Here is a 15,262-nt window from a genome sequence, read left to right as displayed (position 1 = left end):
CCCAGTGTGTCAAAACATAGTTAACAGACCTTCTACCCCGACAAAACACATCTGTTAAAGCGGACACTATGATTCAAGGATAATTGGGTGCAGGCTTGTTGAAATGAATCCTTGTGATACACCAGGAAATTCCAGTTTCATGGACATGGCCCTGGCAAGTGTGAGGTTGGGTTCAACGCCAGGCTTCACAAAAGTCTCAAATGAAAGCTGCAAGAAGTCTTGCATGTAAGACTCATTCATGTGGTAAACTGGCAGGGGGCGATTAAAGCTAACATGTTAAGCTTATAATATCAAGATCATTCACGTCAAACAGCTTGCATTGAAAATTAGGGTGCTTTCACATTTGTAGTTTACGTTCCCTTTCAAAATGCACAATAAGCCAAATAACAGTTCTTTTCTATTATTGGTCAGCAGTGGAAGTAAGAATGAAGGTTTGCTGTATGTAGCATTGAGTGAAACTGTAATAAACAACATAGAGCAGCGAGAAATTGTCCTTTGTTGATAAAGTTATGGCGAGTGGTTAGAACAGGGGACACTAACGTGGTGCTTGTGGGCCTGTTCAACAAATTACTCACCAGTCATGGGACATTGTGATTTTCTAGATATGTTGTAGAAGTAATTATTTGAAACTTTAAACACTGCCACAGATATATAGAAATAAAGTGTTACATATTGACATTTATCTGTTTTCTAATTATTATGAGAAACCATTAACATGATCAGTGTCTCACATAAATGAATATAATTATTAATAATAATATATAATAATAACATGTTATTAAAGGTAATTTGGGCAAATTTGTTGTTTCAGAAGTGTGTATCAAAGTGGTAGCCCTTCGCATTAATCACTACCCAATAAGTAACTCTCAGTTTCAAAAAGGTTGGTGATCATTGGGTTAGAACATCCACCTCACAGTTCTGAGGTACTCTGGGTTCCAGTCTTCCTGTGTGGAGGTACTCTGGGTTCCACCTGTTTTTGCGTGGGGTTTCTCCGGGCACTCCGGGTTCCTTCTACATTCCCCCCAAAATGATACTCCTAAGGGTTGAAGACTAAATTAGTGTGAATAGCTGTTTGTCTATATGTCCCCTGCGATTGGCCGACAACCAGTCTACGGTGTACTCAACTTCTTATCCAAAGTCAGTTGGGATAGGCTCCAGGTTACTCAAGACCCTAGTAAAGAGAAGCAGTTCAGAAAAATGGATGGATGGAAGATAACATTATTATATTGGACATAAAGTACACCAGCAATTAACCTTTATGCTCTAAAATAATATACTGCTTGGGCATAAATGATGACATTAACTACATACAAGGTACCAGTTTTATCTGTTTATTGTCTTAAGTTACATCATGATTATGCTTTTTAGGGTCAAATATTTGTTCATTTGTCAACTGGAGTGAATGAAGGGTGGATGGTTTTCTCATCATTCATGCCAAGTTCTTTTGGAACTGTCCTGAGATCACCTCTTCTCGTTGCCCTCTGACGAGGTTGATTTAGTCTGCACCCGAGTGTGGTTATTGTGCTCCCACCTGACCAAATCAATCATGCCAAAGGGACATAAGAGCTCAAGTTTGATTAAAACGGACCTAAGGCGACTAGAAGAGAACCAGTCTTAAATGAAGCGGAACACACAACACTGATAACCTAGGATTCTTTGAGGTGCGCGTCGCATTACTAAGCTGAGAACGCAATAGAATACATGAAGTGTCCTTTTACAGATGCCCACATACAGCACTTTGGGGTGCAATCCTTTTACATTGCAATTACCGGTAAGAAATAAGGATGTAAAACAAGAACTTCTGCTATAATTCTTATAAGAAGTCAAAGTGTGGGAGAAGAAGAGTGACTTTCTCTTTCCTGCTGTGGAGCAGATACAAAGATAGAAATGTCTTTTGTTCTACTGTGTGGCCTGCATTCTTCAGGTACAGTGTCTTTAATTTATGCATGCTTGTTGTGGCATTCTTGTCTCGTGACGTATAGTAGAAGCGACATCTGTTTAATCAACAACTTCCTCTGATAGTCCCTCAGTTGGGTACGAGCTGTCGGTTGAATTCTCAGATGGCCCCACCAAGGGATATGAGCCTTATAGAAATTCAGAACAACGTCTCCAGGAGCTCTGCACAGCCGGCAGCAGAGGAAAAAAAATATTTAGTGAACGCAGTTTGATTCCCGAGCTTCAGTCTTCCTCTGCTTGACTGTGCTTTGGTACTTAAATTATTTGAAGCATCTTTATTATTGTCACAGCCCATTAGTCTAAAACAGGAATGCTGCCATTTCCCCTTTGTAGAGTAAACTGGTAGAGTGGCCATTGTTCGAGGCAGATCTCATCTCACTGGTGATTGCTCTTTGCTTCCTCTGCTTGTAATCAAGGCATTGGATGCTCACATACTGTAAATCCAGTCTACACAGAGAATCAAGAGATTACCGTTTCGATTCCCATCAACTCTCATTACCCCTTCCGAGGTGGTTGAAAATTTTACATATCCCAATCTTTCACCTCATAAAAAGTACTGCAGTTCTCGCTGGAGTGAAGGGAATGTCAAGGGACGATGATGTTATGTGGTGCTGGTTCCTTCAACCAGATGTGAAGCTGAATCTCCTCCTGCTGCTAGGGAGGTTGCGTCCTTGCTCCCATGGTCTTTAACGTAGACTGGCAGGCCACCCCAACTACTATCAGTGTAATTTGATCTAATTGGCCCAGTGTTGCTCGTGATTCAGATCAGACAAATAGCAATGACTAATTTAAATGGCACTGTGACCTTTTGGAAGCTTCAGTCTAATTAACCTTCTGCTGATGCATACAGGTACTGTATGTGGAAGTGGGTCACAAGCAATGGCTGGCTGATTGGCTTCAAAGCGGACTGGTTAATAACCACTTAGCAAGACAACCACCTCAGTCGTGATACAGCAATGACATCCTGTTAATTCCCCACTAATTAGAGTGAGACCTTCTGTTCACCTATGGATCTTCGTGGATGGACAGTGTGGTCAAAATGGCAAAATACTTCCCTTCTTGAAATACTTTAAATACAGACATTAAGAGTAAACCACAATGCATCATATCACAAAGCAAATAATTATGTCTGATTTGTTGTCACTTGTGCCATTCCATGGCACACAGAATAATGAAGTAATTTCATTGCTTACTATTCCTATTCCTACTATTATTGATGCTAATTAATTGTCTTTTATTATGAATTCAAAAAGAAAAGACAGAGATCACTGTTTTATTAACACACAGTTAACTCCTGGTCGCAAGGCAAAATTTTGTAATATAATTTTGAAAATCTCTATTCCAATTTCCTTCTAGAGCTGAACATGCACTACCCCTCCACCAGGTTTAATGAAAACTGTTTGTGTAGTTTAGCATTACTGTCAACATGTCCCCGACAAAAAAAGGCCCTTGAACTTCTGAAACTTCATTTCTATGCTGTCCCTGTCTTAAGAAGATTGTCTCATAGTGGCTGCCATCGTCAAGCAGGGTTTGCACATGCATGTGTCACTGTACAAAATTGTTTGTGGGAATGCATTCTGGGTAAAATGAATGGGCATTAATACTCCTCGTAGTCTTCGAAGAAGCCCACAGAGAGGAGCAGCTAATCCTATGATTCATTCAACACCATTCATCTCCAATCCGCTTGGCTTTTAGGATTTTTCTCAACAATTTGTGGCTTCCCTGTTGGATCTCTTCAACGCCAATATGTTGCGACTACAGAACACTTCCAGGGCTGCCTGAGAGTCAGAGAGAAGGGCTCTAAATGCAGTCTGTGACCCTGTCACTGTCCACACTGACAGCTGCCAGCCTACTGCACTTCACCGCTTCATGACAGATATTTTCACACAGCATAAAATTGTAGCTTGTCAGCATCAAATTAGACAAAAAGAGACTCAGTTAGCTCACAAAATCATTGCTCATCAATAACTCTTGCTGTACCTTTATGAAACATCTTGGGATGAGAATCATTGTTAGAATGTCTCAACTTAAGACTCCCTAATGACTAAATACAAGGCTAAGGAAAATGAAAAAAACACCCGCCTATTCTTTTATTCTAAAAGGTAAAATTCAAAGAGGTGAATTGATGTGGTCTTTTAAACAAAACAAAGTCAGAGGCTGAATGGCTTCCAGATGGTGGCATCCCCCTCCACACAGTCAGTCACTCAGTTGCTACCTGACAGATGCTACATTTGCTTCCAGGGGAGAATATGAGCAGCCTTCCGTAACTAAACAAGACATGGGACCTGCATTAACTGTGTCCTCACTCCCATGTACAGCAAGAGCAAGCTCTTCAGAGAGGACCGCTCCTCCCCATAGGCCTGACTCTACTCAGAAAAGAGCATTTTTAGAATTTATCTACATAGGCGAATAGGCGATAACACACTGATATGCGCACAAACATGCATTTGTACACACACAAAACTGTGTTACATTACTTTCCTCAGAGAATTCAATGAATTGAATATGATAATTTAACTAATTAATACTAGAGATGTAACAATATTCACGATACTGCAATATCGCAAAATTAAAAGTGCCTCGATATCGTAGTGGCCTTGTCTCGGTATAAAATAATGTGCTGTTGTGTTTAAAATTTAGTTTTGGGCCAGTTATATGCAGCCACACCGCTTAGCCAGGCTGTTACAGCCAGACTACAACACTCCACTTCTTCATTAAGAGTATAAAAGCACCCGATTGGACGTATAACCCATGTGACCATGTGGGTACGTCACAAAAAATACACTGATTGGCTGACTGGCCCACGTGACCAAAAGGCTGCGTTGGGAGGGATGCAGATGCAACTCGGTGCCCAGAGTCCCTCCCAAGGTTACAACGTAGCCGCTATGCCGGTCTGAGCATCAAGTCGCAATCGATTAAGCAAGAGGCGCCATGTTGTTCGCGCCGGCCTCCGTCCCAGCAAACGCTGACCCAAAGGCCGGCATTGGCTGCTAGTGGACCTCCACTTCGCGAAGCTGCATACCGGGAAGCCAAACTAGCCGGCCCTCCACGGCCCGCCACCACCACTCCCATCGAAGTGATGATATGCCAAATTATTTAAGCATATTGTAAAGCAGCACTCTTTAGTGTTTATCTCAAGTCGAAAGTCGTGCATGAAAGAACATCACACAGAGAGAGAATAACGATTCCGACTCCCCATTATAATATATCCCTTCGCCAATACATTACAGTAGTCCCAAAAATGAAACATTGAAAAAGGTTGACGCCATACAAATACAGATATCAATGCAAAAATAAATCTGACATACTTCCATCTCTTCAAATGAAATGTCCACATTTTAAATGAAAACATATTACAGAGGCTGCTCAGAAATATAAATCCTCCTCCAATATCGCTAAGCAGAGGAAAATAAACTAAGGATGCCTTTAAGATTGCTCCTGCGTTTATGACTTCACTTGACTCAAGTAAAGAAATCACTGTTAGTAGGCAGTATCCAATTTCTAATATCCATTCATCCATTTTCTGTACCGCTTATCCTCACTAGGGTCGCGGCCGTGCTGGAGCCTATCCCAGCTATCTTCAGGCGAGAGGCGAGGTACACCCTGAACTGGTCGCCAGGACACATAAACAAAAAAACATTCACACTCACGTTCACACCTACAGGCAATTTAGAGTTTTCAATCAACCTACCATGCATGTTTTTGGGATGTGGGAAGAAAACGGAGTACCCGGAGGAAACCCACGCAGGCACGGGGGGAACATGCAAACTCCACACAGGGGGGGGGGCAGGGATTTGAACCACGGTCCTCAGAACTGCGAGGCAGATGTACTAACCAGTCACACACTGTTCCAATTTCTAATAATATATAAAAAAGTATATATGACAATACCTTAACGACTGCTAAATTATTGAACAGACAAATTCTCAATGCACAATTTTGTTATTGTGAGCAAATATTATTGCTACGGCAATAATACTGATTTGTAAGTAGAGTATATGAATGTAAACATTTGATGGACGGGGATAGAAGTGCACGATAATATATGATTTGAAGCTGTCTTTTTCCACAAAACCTGTCAGAAAACTACTAAAAACTATTGAGAAGGACTCGGCAAGAGCCAAGAAGAAGAAGCGCAAGAAAAAGAGGTTTTCCGGTTCTCTTAGTTTCGCCTCTTTGCTCCACCTGTACCGTGAACCTCTAGCCAGAACACAATATCGCAATACTTATTGTACCGTGAGATTAATACTGTGGTAAAACCGAACCGTGAGATATAGATATTGTCACATCCCAAACTGCCAAATCTGCTGTTCACTTCAGAGATGTGGTTGGCCAAATCCAACATGAGAGAGAATGTCTCGGGCTCATCCCTAAAGCTCCTCTGCGGCACAAAGCAACATCAGTGCAGGAGAGGGCTTGTAGTTGAGAAAGTCAGGAGGAGGCAGAACGAAATGTCAAAACCGTCTCAATGGCTAGGCAGGGAAGCCTAGAAAAGAAAAAGCTCAGCTGGCGTGCCATCTGGCAGATGGAGGAAGCGCGTTTGAGTTTGGTCATCAGAGCCACAAATGATTTAGCTTCCCCCCAAAACAAACTGTGGTACTGAGAACCCCCCCCCCCCCCCCCCCTTGTTTCAAGCACCTGCATCCAATCAGCATATCCTTTCAGGGCACCCTACAAGTCTCACCCAAGTGTGCTATACTTGGCAACAGAACCAAGAACTAGTGAGCTGACATGAACACAGGAGAAGAGAACAACAAACAGCTACATATCTCCAAGATACATCAGCAGAAAAGGCCCACTTCCTATATTTTGTACCAGCAGACCAACCTCAAGAGCACAAAACAACACCAAAGCATGCAAGCATGCTGCTTGACATTGAAAATTGGAAGTGGACATTGATAAAAAGCTCGTGTTTCCCCAGGAAAAAGTGGCGACAACACTCCAGCCAGATATGTTCCTGTGGCCTACAAAAGCAAAGATGTCTTATGTTGTGGAGTCGACAGCTCCATGGGGTTGAAAAGGCTAAACTAAAGAGAGGAAGAAAAACAAATATTCTGACTGGGCATCTGAAGCATCCCAGAATGGCTGGAAGACCCTCATCTTTCCGGTAGAGGTAGGATTTGTCACAATCTACTACCAATCTGCTGAAGAAAATGGAGGTAAGTGGCCACCCTTTCCAGCAAACTATTAGGAGCCTGTAAAATGCTACCGAACAAAGCAGCAACTGGCACCAGATCAGTCTCAACGACAACAACTGGGCCCCAAGCTAGAAACATGGTAAGCGGCCATGCCTTTTAATACATCATGGCTCAGGCAGTTAAATTCCTCACTCGTATCGACCAGCAAGGCGTGACTTTTATTAAAATATATAATCTGTTACCCTGAAATGTACATGTACAACTACTTTTTCAAAGCTTCAGGTTTCTTTGCAGGCAAATAATGTTGAGTGACAAGCACTGAGCAGATGAGGGGGCTGTTTGACAATATGCAGCACTAAACCTACTTACAGGCTGCACAGCCCCCTCCTAACTCCACCATGCAATATTGCAGAGCCAACTCTGCAACACTGACATCCAGGCTGTGGGTTGTGGTCAGTCAGAGCCCAGGGAGCTGTGACAGACTGCTGCTCTTTCAGCCACAGCAATGGAGAAAGGCATTGAACTGAAGCATAACAGTTCTCCTAAAGCAGAGAAGAAATGCACATAGAGCATCACTGACACTCACTCTCTCACACACGCACAGGATGCCTCAAGGTTGAAAGAATTGTGTGTTTTTCTGCATCTACACAGGATTTGCATACGTCCGGACATATATATGCACTAAAGCCAAATGATTCAGGAGACACAAGACAGCAGGCAATATCAACATGATATTAATCCTGAAACTGACACATATTGAAGATGTTAAAGCCTGCACTATTCCAGATAGCTTTCAACTTTTGGATTGTTGTCAATTCTCATCAGAAAATCACCTCTTCCTGAGATGGAGAACTGCATCATATTCATATAAATTCCAAAACACCAGGGGTAATGAGAAATACACAAAACATGTACATCTCCCCTCAAGCAGGTGTTAAATGTTTTTAAATTTTCAGAAAACAATTTTGTATTTCTTGTGTGGCCCTCAGCCCAACTATATTGTGATTTAAGAGATACATGACCCATAACTGGGGACTAGTGATAAGTGTACGACTAAAGAACGGACACCTCTAGGACAGGAATAGCTATAAGTGTAACATTACTTTGGAGACAGGAACAACTCTTCAAACTAATTTCTGTCTTTAGGGCATCTGAGCAATTGTTCAGTCATACACACTGAGCTGCCCAGAGGTAAAGGAAATCCATTTTCAACTGTGTAATGCACTGGCATTTCCTTCTCTGTCCTGACACGCTACAGTCAGGAGAAGATTTGGACTTGAAGATTGCAACTCCGGTACACATACTTGTTTGATGGCCTGAAGGATGGCTTTGGGCCTTAAGAAAAGGGATTAACGACTAGCTCTGCCTAGTTTTAATCTTTCATGCTGAAGTTTATTTTGTGTTAGGCCTTGTTTTGACTCATATTCCTTTGTAATGCCCTGGAATCCCCATTAGGCAGCCAAGCCGTCTAGGTTTCCAAAATGTAGCCAACCCCCACCTTGCCGGTCTACCCTATCCATTCTCTACTTTGTGGATCAACCGAGATAGGAATTACTTGGCTTTTTTCCCTCACAAACTGTAAGGGCTTGCCTTCATTAAAATTAAGAAATCAATTATAATAAGAATAAATGTTGTGCTCTTGGTTAACCAAAAATGTATCTATCACAGCAGCCTCTCTTGTTGTACCTCTTGCATATCAAGTCAGTTCAAATCAATAAAACCGACATTTTTGCACAAGCACAGAAACACCCATTACCCCTTTTCCTTGTGAATGAATGAATGCTGGTGCAGTGGTGCCCTTGCAGCTTAACGGAAAGGGCTGCGGCTATGACAACGTAATGACTAGGCTCATCGTACAAGGCCAGTCAATCACAGAGCACCACTGTTTTCACTCAAGGCATTCTCAATGCATAACAGCTGTATAAATACATTAAACAGGATCCAGACGGCTGTGAGTAAAAACAGAACCTCTGCTTCTTGCAAATATGTAATATTATAAAAATAAATGAAGAAATAGGACTGGTAAAGAAAAAATTGAGAAAATAAACAAAGCAAGGATTGGTGCAGTGTTTGCTGGTGGTGCAATGGGGCTTTATGATGAAGAGTACATATGTATCCCCTCTACCTACAAATCTTAAATTGCACCACTTACATGATTACATGGCATATACTGTATGTTTGAATTAAATTAGAAAAAGAATACAGAGCCGGTTCAGCCGTGCTGATGAGTCTCTTAAGTAAACAGAGACTCTTTCCACATGGCGAAGAGGGAGAATTTATCGCGTAATTATCAGGAAGAGCACACTGGCATATCCCGGCGAGAAGCCAAGTAATGCTTACTTTAGCTTTTCAGTCGACAGAACTGACTGGGACGTTACCGTATCGCACAAAAGTCAAAGTCACGGATTCATTTTATCAACGCGCAACATGAATGTAAGATACACATTCAACGAACTATGGGTGACATAAACACACTTCAAATGATAATGATTAACATCCTCGTTACGGAATAAATTCAGCCTTGTCCGATCCCAACAACAGTACATAAACTTTTTTTTTTTTTCTTCCCCAACAAGAACCGTTGACAGTTTGTTTAAAGTGGTGCTCTCCAAAAACATGGACATACCGTATTTAACGACATTAGTAGCATTACAAACGCGTGTGCTGTACTAGTGGCTGTTGTGATCTGATGGATGGCGGACTTGCTATGTAGACTACATAGTAAACAGACTAATGTAGTCTCTTTCGGGTTTATGCTAAAATTTGGATGTTATACTACATGATGATTATAGTAGTTGTGTTATGAAGTAATGTTGAATTGGAGTGCATTATCTTGAGGTGTCATACATACATAAATGCATAGAAAAAAAGTTTTTAATTTTCGGTTGCACATGATTAAAATGTAGTAAACTGATGTAATTATCCCCTCTTTTCCTTTAAAATAAGCAAATAATATAGTTAGTTTAACACAATTTAATCATGTGCAACCAAAGTACATGTTCAAAGTAAGTACATTCAGTTTTTTACAGTGTACATACAGTACACATGTACATCCATACAGGTTAGAAAACTTGACCAATAATTTTCTTGTTTGACCTTATTGGTCTTTTCTCTCTAGGGAAACCAGATACTACAGGTAAGACTGCATTAATAAAGTAACTTGACCTGGGCCTTGACTTAACTCGCCCAAGATGAATAGACACAGATATACACGATATATTCGAATTGGGTACGATACCTGCAGTGTAAATTCTGCCTAAGCACAGATACTTCTAAATAGTAGCAGTCACAGGGCTTATTTTGATATAACACGAAAAGCACACAACTCTTTCTGTCAACATCGACTTAATTGCTACCTGGAGTGAGTATCACGGCCACAATAATTCATCATCAGTGTAGGAATTTGTCACAATCATCTTTAATGAAACTGGCACTAATCAGTGTCCCCCATCTATGCTGGCAAGTACTTCCATTGATTAGATTCTGATGAGGTTGAGGGGGCCATAGGGTGACACTAAAATGGGATTTGTGGGTATTTTCAGAAAGAGACTGATTTGTTTACCCCCACTGAGTAAGTCAAAATCTTTCAAAATAGGTTAGTCTGCAAATGGTATGATACAGCTAACTGTGGGTTGTATTGCCATTCGATCATTTAAAGCAGCCAGAATTCAGAGAAGTAAAACATGTCACGATCCATGCCCTGCAGTTCCTCTTTTGGAGCTTGGGTGGCGCCGTGTGCCTTGTCTCTCCCTCTCCCCCTCTGTCTCCCTAGCAATCAGCAGCACCTATGCACCACACCTCTCTTCAAGCAGCACTGATTACTACCTGCATTTAAAGCCTGTCCAGTTCTACAGCCTTCGCCTGAGTATTGACGTATGTTTCGGACTCACCGGCCGACTGTCGTAATCCCAGGTTTTTGTGATACGATTGTATGATCCTACAACCCGCATCTGTACTCATCCGATTGTGTTCTTCCCGTCTCCAGTGTTCCTTCCGTGCCTTCCCCGTCTCGCTGACCTCTCCAGCCACGCTGCCAAAGCCATGCTACTGCGCTTTGGCATAATTCCTCCCCGGTAATCACCTCAGGAGACTCTTTTATGGCAGAACTCAAAAAAGTTTTGATCACCCCGTTAAGGGTAGGGAAGGCACTCGGCGTCTCCAAGCTCTCACCCAAGGTTCGAGTTCCGTGGCTTCCTACTCCATCGGTTTACGGCTACTCGTGAGTGAATGCGGGTGGGACGACGCAGCGTTAAGGGGAACGTTTTTGTCCGAACAACTTAAGGACTCGCTCCCGACCAGGGACGAACACACCTCCCTCGAGAACCTGATTGCATTAGCCATTAAACTTGCCAGCCGCCTCCGAGAGAGAGAGAGCGAGCGGCGAGTTAAGACACATAGCTTCGCTCCACTGACCATGGCTGCCCCCCCCCCCCCCCCCCCCTCCAACGACTCCGCCACACACTGAACCCCCTGTTGCCTCCTCTTCACCCCCCACTCGACCAGAAGAACCTATGGAACTAGGCAGGACCCGGTTAGACCCTCAGGAACGACAGCGCCGCTTTACTCAGCGACTTTGCATCTATTGTGGACACCCTGGCCACTTCATTTCCACCTGCACTCTCAAACCAAAAGACTGGGCTCACCACGACCTGAGAGCATCGTGGTGAGCCAAACCAACACCTCCCAAAGCTCTGCCTCCCGAATGACTGTTCCTGCATGACATTTTTTGTAGCAGCAACAAACCAGACTGTGATGGAAGAACACAGGACTGATTCGATGACCGCTGTGTAGAACTGCCTCAGCAGCTCTTGTGGCAGGCCGTGCTTTCTCAGACGCCGCAGGAAGTACATACTCTGCTGGGCCTTTTTGAGGACGGAGTTGATATTGATCGCCCGCTTCAGGTCCTGAGAGACTGTAATTCCCAGGAACTTGAAGGTCTCGACGGTTGAGTCCACAATCAGTCTTAAGCGTGTTCAGCTCCAGGTTTTGTCGGCCGCACCACAGCTCCAGCCGCTCCACTGAAGTTCCATCTTTGCTTCATTGGTCCACTTTTTCACTATTTTCACTGTAGGCTTCGCGCATTTAAGTTATTGCCTGTATGTCGGTATTAAGTGAATTAAGCAGTGATCAGACGAGCTTAGTGCTGCACGAGGTTTGGCACGGTATGCGTTATTTAGCGTAGTATAGCAGTGGTCCAAAATGTTATTTGCCCTGGTAGGACAGTCGATGTGCTGCTTGTATTTAGGGAGTTCGTGGTTGAGTTTAGCTTTGTTAAAGTCCCCGAGAATAATGAGGGGTGAGTCCAGGTGTTTTTTTCCAATTTCGTTTACTTGTTTGGCGATCATTAGCAGTGCGGCGTTTGTGTTAGCTTGAAGCGGAATGTCGACACCAGCGAGAATGAATGATGTGAACTCACGAGGCGAGTAGAATGGCTTACAGTTAAAACACAGCGACTCTAAATGTGGGCTGCAGTGTATGCTGAGCTCCGTGATGTCCGTACACCATTTTTCTTTGATTTTGAAGCATATCCCGCCGCCTTTTGTTTTCCCCGATGATCCCATGTCGCGGTCTGCCCTGTGAAGATGGAAGCCGGGAAGCATGACGGCGCCATCACAAAGCCAAGTCTCCATAAAGCACGTGGTCGTGGCAGAACGTCTGAAGTCTTTACTGGTGTTTATCAGGAGATGAAGCTTGTTCATTTTGTTGGGTAGGGAGCGTAGATTCGCGAGGTGGGTGGACGGAAACGCCAGTCTGTATCCTCTCTTACGGAGCTTCACCTGGATGCCAGCTCGCTTCCCTCTGTGGCGCCGCCTCTGCCTCCATGCACCAAAGACTGTGGTCGCTGCTCCGGTGAGTAACTCAGGGAAAAAACTGAGCAGATTTGCGAAAGTTGGTGAAAGAAAGTCCGGAATAGCCTCCTTGATGGTTAGCAAGTCTTCCCTTCTGTAGGTGAGTCGTGTAATGTCTCCAAAGATGAACGAAATACACAACAACAAAAACCTCCCAACCGACTGTTCGTACCCAATTCTGCACACTCTGACGTCCTTCAGTGGGTCCACAACTCCAAGCTTACCTGTCATCTCGGCATTATCCGCACCATCCATTTTATCCAGCAACACTTCTGGTGGCCCAGTCTAGCCAAGGACACCCGTGAGTTTGTCCTAGACTGCTCCATCTGTGCCCGAGGTAAGGTTCATCAACCCCGCAGCTGGACTGCTGTGCCCCTGCTGTGCCCCTTACCCATTCCGAGCGGTTTCCCTGGACTTTGTCACCGGCCTACTTCCATCTGAAGGTAACACCGTCATCCTCACTCTTATTGACCGCTTCTCCAAGTATGTTCACTATGTACCTCTTCCCAAATTGCCCTCTGCTTTTGAGACTACTATCCTTCTTGTCCTCCACGTGTTCTGTTGACATTGTATCGGACCGAGGTCCTCAGTTCTCATCCCAGGTCTGGAAAGAGTTCTGTAAGGCAGTGGGCGCAGCAGCCAGTTTGTCTTCCGGCTACCACCCCCAAACCAACGGCCGGACGGAGCGAGCAAATCAAAACCTGGAATCCGCTCTTCGCTGCGTCACTGCTCGCCATCCTGCCTCCTGGTGCACCTTCCTCCCGTGGCTTGAATATGCCCACAACTCCCTCACCGCCACAGGTATGTCCCCTTTCATGGCATGTTACAGTTTCCAACCTCTTTTATTGAAGAACCAGGAGCATTATGTGGCGGTTCCCACGGTGAGGGAGCATCTCCAACGTGTCCAGTCAGTGTGGAAGGACGTCAGGGCTGCTTTAACTCGGTTGGCGGAGAAGAATAAGTAGCTGGGGGATCTCCATCGCTCCCCTACATCTGCATACAAGGTGGGTCAGATAGGGTGTGGCTCTCGTCCCGGGACCTCCCTCTCCAAACCGAGTCACGTAAGATTGCGCCGCGCTTCACTGGACCTTTTCCTGTCACCAAGTCATCAATCCACCTGTGTACAGTTGAAGCTGCCCCAGTCTCTCCAGATCCATCCCACGTTTCATGTGTCCCAGCTCAAGCCTGTCTCTACCAGTGCTCTTAACCCTCCAGTCGTACCCCCTCCTCTGTGTCCTCGACAACCATCCGGCCTTCACGGTATCACGCATCCTGGATGTACGGCTCCGGGGAAGGTGGTTTCAGTTGTATGATCCTACAACCCGCATCTGTACTCACCCGATTGTGTTCTTCTCCGTCTCCAGTGTTCCTACCGTGACTTCCCCGTCTCGCTGACCGCTCCAGCCACGCCGCCAAGCCACACCACCTGCTCATGTTCCCGCTTCCTGCTCGCTTCCTTGTTCCCGACGGCCCGCCACCTCGCCGTGGATATCCTTACCCTGTGCCAACCTACAATGAACCATTCTCAATCTACTCCCTCCGCCTCAGTCTGCTCTTGCTCCAATTCACATCCTACTACGCTCCGTGACAAAACATTTGAAATGAAAAAGTACTGCATACTGAAAAACATATTTTTAAAATTTGAAATAGAAACAAACTTGAACGACACTGTTTAGAGAAGCTATTTTTAGCCCCATACAAATTCATCATCCAAACCAGCTTTTTTCTGCTTTTATCAGCTCTGTGTTCTGTGTGTAAGGTATTGATGCAGGATGGGGGTTGAGGTTCACCCAGAATTTTGGTTTCCGAGGCAGTATCAGACGATACCTGTGCGGCAATTTACGGGAATGCAGTGTCCTACCCATGCGCTGATCCTGTTCCACTAGAAACGCCCTAGCAGTTTTAAAACACTGACAACAGAGACAAACTAAAGGGGGTGGAACTGTAACCTTGTTGACAGTAATAATGAATGGGAACCTAAGATGTTGCTTTCATTTAATGACAACAATACGTAGCCTACAGACCATTTTGTTGTATTCACTGTTACTTTTTCCCCCCCCCCAAAAAAAAAAAAAAAAATAATAATAATAAAGTCCTTTCAATAAGTGTATCTTTTATGGAACAACAATACGTAGCCTACAGACCATTTTGTTGTATTCACTGTTACTTTTTCCCCCCCAAAAATAAAAATAAATAAATAAATAAATAAAAAAGTCGTTTCAATAAGTGTATCTTTTATGGAACTATACTCAATGCTATATTGCTATAATACTAAATTGTTTTGTTTGTATACCTTTCATTTGATGAAATAAATAAGTC

The 15,262-nt window shown here is 43.8% G+C and overlaps 1 protein-coding gene and 1 long non-coding RNA gene across 7 annotated transcripts in view; one reads left to right on the top strand and one right to left on the bottom strand.

Annotated features, from left to right (window-relative positions):
* Positions 1 to 15,262, bottom strand: part of macrod2 (mono-ADP ribosylhydrolase 2) — a 487,683-nt gene that overhangs the window by 162,987 nt on the left and 309,434 nt on the right. The window lies entirely within an intron of this gene.
* Positions 9,521 to 15,110, top strand: LOC133486012 (uncharacterized). Of its 3 annotated transcripts, none has more exons than XR_009790884.1 (4): positions 9,521 to 10,967; positions 11,080 to 12,944; positions 13,044 to 14,221; positions 14,308 to 15,110. It is a non-coding gene; the product is annotated as an uncharacterized LOC133486012 (long non-coding RNA). The 3 variants fall into 3 exon arrangements; XR_009790885.1 differs by having other exon boundaries at positions 9,521 to 12,944; positions 13,044 to 13,947; positions 14,071 to 14,221; XR_009790883.1 differs by having other exon boundaries at positions 9,521 to 12,944.

This window comes from Phyllopteryx taeniolatus, chromosome 11 (assembly GCF_024500385.1).
Source record: "Phyllopteryx taeniolatus isolate TA_2022b chromosome 11, UOR_Ptae_1.2, whole genome shotgun sequence".
Classification (NCBI taxonomy): domain Eukaryota; kingdom Metazoa; phylum Chordata; class Actinopteri; order Syngnathiformes; family Syngnathidae; genus Phyllopteryx; species Phyllopteryx taeniolatus.
This window is presented reverse-complemented; position numbering and strand designations above follow the sequence as displayed.